Here is a 5,000-nt window from a genome sequence, read left to right on the forward strand (position 1 = left end):
CAACGACAACATTTTCAACGACAACATTTTCAACGACAACATTTTAAACGACAACATTTTCAACGACAACATTTTCAACGACAACATTTTCAACGACAACATTATTAGCGACAACATTTTCAACGACAACATTTTCAACGACAACATTTTCAACGACAACATTTTCAGCGACAACATTTTCAACGCCAACATTTTCAACGACAACATTATCAACGACTGCAATTTTAACGACAACATTTTCAACAACAACATTTTCAACGAAAACATTTTCAACGACAACATCTCTACCACAACATTTTCAACAACAAAAACCACAACAACAACAACAAATACATCAACAACAACAACAACAACAAAACAACAATAACAACTACAAAAACAACAAAAAGAACAACAACAACAACTACAGCATTACAACAACAACAACAACAACAACGACAACAACATTTTCAACAACAACATTTTCAACAACAACATTTTAAACGACAACATTTTCAGCGACAACATTTTCAACGACAACATTTTCAACGACAACATTTTAAACGACAACATTTTCAACGACAACATTTTCAACTACAACATATTCAACGACAACATTTTCAACGTCAACATTTTCAACGACAACATTTTCAACGACAATATTTTCAACGACATTTTCAACGACAACATTTTCAACGAGAACATTTTCAACGACAACATTTTCAACGACAACATTTTCAACGACAACATTTTCAGCGACAACATTTTCTACGACAATATTTTCAACGACTACATTTTCAACGACAACAAATTCAACGAGAAAATATTCAACGACAACAATTTCAACGATAACATTTTCAACGACAAAATTTTAAACGACAACATTTTCAACGACAACATTTTCAACGACAACATTTTCATAGACAACATTTTCAACGACAACATTTTCAACGCCAACATTGTCAACGACCACTTTTTCAACGACAACATTTTGAACGACAACGTTTTCAACAACAAAAACAACAACAACAACAAATACATCAACAACAACAACAACAACAAAAACAACAATATCAACAACAACAATAACAACAACAACAACTACAACATTACAAAAACGACAACAACAATTACAACAAAGACAACAATATTTTCAAAAACAACTTTTTCAACGACAACATTTACAACGACTACATTTTCAACGAGAACATTTTCAACGACAACATTTTCATCGACAACATTATCAACGACAACATTTTCAACGAACACATTTTCAACGACAACATTTTCAACGACAACATTTTCAACGACAACATTTTCAACGACAACATTTTCAACGACAACATTTTCAACGACAACATTTTCAACTACAACATATTCAACGACAACATTTTCAACGACAACATTTTCAACGACAACATTTTCAACGACAATATTTTCAACGACATTTTCAACGACAACATTTTCAACGAGAACATTTTCAACGACAACATTTTCAACGACAACATTTTCAGCGACAACATTTTCAGCAACAACATTTTCAACGACAATATTTTCAACGACAACATTTCCAACGACAACATATTCAACGACAAAATTTTCAACGACAACATTTTCAACGACAACATTTTCAACGACAAAATTTTAAACGACAACATTTTCAACGACAACATTTTCAACGACATCATTTTTATCGACAACATTTTCACCGACAACATTTTCAACGACAACATTTTCAACGCCAACATTGTCAACGACAATATTTTCAACGACAACATTTTGAACGACAACGTTTTCAACAACAAAAACAACACCAACAACAAATATATCAAAAACAACAGCAACAACAAAAACAACAATATCAACAACAACAATTACAACAACAACAACTACAACACTACAAAAACGAAAACAACAATTACAACAAAGACAACAATATTTTCAAAAACAACTTTTTCAACGACAACATTTACAACGACTACATTTTCAACGAGAACATTTTCAACGACAACATTTTCAACGACAACATTTTCAGCAACAACATTTTCAACGACAACATTTTAAACGACAACATTGTCAACGACAACATTTTCAACGACAACATTTCTTACGACAACATTTTTAACGACAACATTTTCAACGACAACATTTTCAACGCCAACATTTTCAACGACAACTTTTTCAACGACAACATTTTCAACGACAACATATTCAACGAGAACATTTTCAACGACAACATTTTCAACGACAACATTTTCAGCGACAACATTTTCAACGACAACATTTTAAACGACAACATTTTCAACGACAACATTTTCAACGACAACATTTTCAACGACAACATTTCTAACGACAACATTTTCAACGACAACAATTTCAACGACAACATTTTCAACGATACATTTTCAACGATACATTTTCAACGACAACATTTTCAACGACAACATTTTCAACGACAACATTTTCAACGACAATATTTTCAACGACAACATTTTCAACGACATCATTTTCAGCGACAACATTCTCAACGACAACATTTTCAGCGACAACATTTTCAACGACAACATTTTCAACGACAACTTTTTCAACGACAACATCTTTACCGACAACATTTTCAACGACAATATTTTCAATGACAACATTTTCAACGCCAACATTTTCAACGACAACATTTTCAACGACAACATTTTCATCGACAACATTTTCAACAACAACAACAACAACAACAAATACATAAACAACAACAACAACAACAAAACAACAATAACAACAACAACAACAACAACAAAAACAACAACAACAACAACAACAACAAGAACAACAACAACAACAAAAACATTATTACAACAACAACAACAACAAAAACAACAACATCGCAACATCATTTTCAACAACAACATTTTCAACAACAACATTTTCAACGACAACATTTTCAACGACAACATTTTCAACGATAACATTTTCAACGACAACATTTTCAACGACAACATTTTCAACGACAACATTTTCAACGACAACATTTTTAACGATAACATTTTCAACGACAACATTTTCAACGACAACATTTTCAACGACAACATTTTAAACGACAACATTTTCAACGACAACATTTTCAACGACAAAATTTTCAACGACATCATTTTCAACGACAACATTTTCAACGACAACATTTTCAACGACAACATTTTCAACGACAACATTTTCAACTACAACATATTCAACGACAACATTTTCAACGTCAACATTTTCAACGACAACATTTTCAACGACAATATTTTCAACGACATTTTCAACGACAACATTTTCAACGAGAACATTTTCAACGACAACATTTTCAACGACAACATTTTCAACGACAACATTTTCAGCGACAACATTTTCTACGACAATATTTTCAACGACTACATTTTCAACGACAACAAATTCAACGACAAAATATTCAACGACAACAATTTCAACGATAACATTTTCAACGACAAAATTTTAAACGACAACATTTTCAACGACAACATTTTCAACGACAACATTTTCATAGACAACATTTTCAACGACAACATTTTCAACGCCAACATTGTCAACGACCACATTTTCAACGACAACATTTTGAACGACAACGTTTTCAACAACAAAAACAACAACAACAACAAATACATCAACAACAACAACAACAACAAAAACAACAATATCAACAACAACAATAACAACAACAACAACTACAACATTACAAAAACGACAACAACAATTACAACAAAGACAACAATATTTTCAAAAACAACTTTTTCAACGACAACATTTACAACGACTACATTTTCAACGAGAACATTTTCAACGACAACATTTTCAACGACAACATTATCAACGACAACATTTTCAACGAACACATTTTCAACGACAACATTTTCAACGAAAACATTTTCAACGACAACATTTTCAACGACAACATTTTCAACGACAACATTTTCAACGACAACATTTTCAACTACAACATTTTCAACGACAACATTTTCAACGACAACATTTTCAACGACAACATTTTCAACGACAATATTTTCAACGACATTTTCAACGACAACATTTTCAACGAGAACATTTTCAACGACAACATTTTCAACGACAACATTTTCAGCGACAACATTTTCAGCAACAACATTTTCAACGACAATATTTTCAACGACAACATTTTCAACGACAACATTTTCAACGACAACATTTTCAACGACAACATTTTCAACGACAACATTTTCAACGACAAAATTTTAAACGACAACATTTTCAACGACAACATTTTCAACGACATCATTTTTATCGACAACATTTTCACCGACAACATTTTCAACGACAACATTTTCAACGCCAACATTGTCAACGACAATATTTTCAACGACAACATTTTGAACGACAACGTTTTCAACAACAAAAACAACACCAACAACAAATATATCAAAAACAACAGCAACAACAAAAACAACAATATCAACAACAACAATTACAACAACAACAACTACAACACTACAAAAACGAAAACAACAATTACAACAAAGACAACAATATTTTCAAAAACAACTTTTTCAACGACAACATTTACAACGACTACATTTTCAACGAGAACATTTTCAACGACAACATTTTCAACGACAACATTTTCAGCAACAACATTTTCAACGACAACATTTTAAACGACAACATTGTCAACGACAACATTTTCAACGACAACATTTCTTACGACAACATTTTTAACGACAACATTTTCAACGACAACATTTTCAACGCCAACATTTTCAACGACAACATTTTCAACGACAACATTTTCAACGACAACATATTCAACGAGAACATTTTCAACGACAACATTTTCAACGACAACATTTTCAGCGACAACATTTTCAACGACAACATTTTAAACGACAACATTTTCAACGACAACATTTTCAACGACAACATTTTCAACGACAACATTTCTAACGACAACATTTTCAACGACAACAATTTCAACGACAACATTTTCAACGATACATTTTCAA

At 31.8% G+C, this 5,000-nt stretch overlaps 1 pseudogene; it reads left to right on the forward strand.

Moving 5' to 3' along the window:
• LOC124164836 overlaps positions 1–5,000 on the forward strand; it is an 8,988-nt pseudogene that overhangs the window by 2,931 nt on the left and 1,057 nt on the right.

The sequence above is a fragment of the Ischnura elegans genome, chromosome 9 (genome assembly GCF_921293095.1).
Source record: "Ischnura elegans chromosome 9, ioIscEleg1.1, whole genome shotgun sequence".
NCBI classification, from domain to species: domain Eukaryota; kingdom Metazoa; phylum Arthropoda; class Insecta; order Odonata; family Coenagrionidae; genus Ischnura; species Ischnura elegans.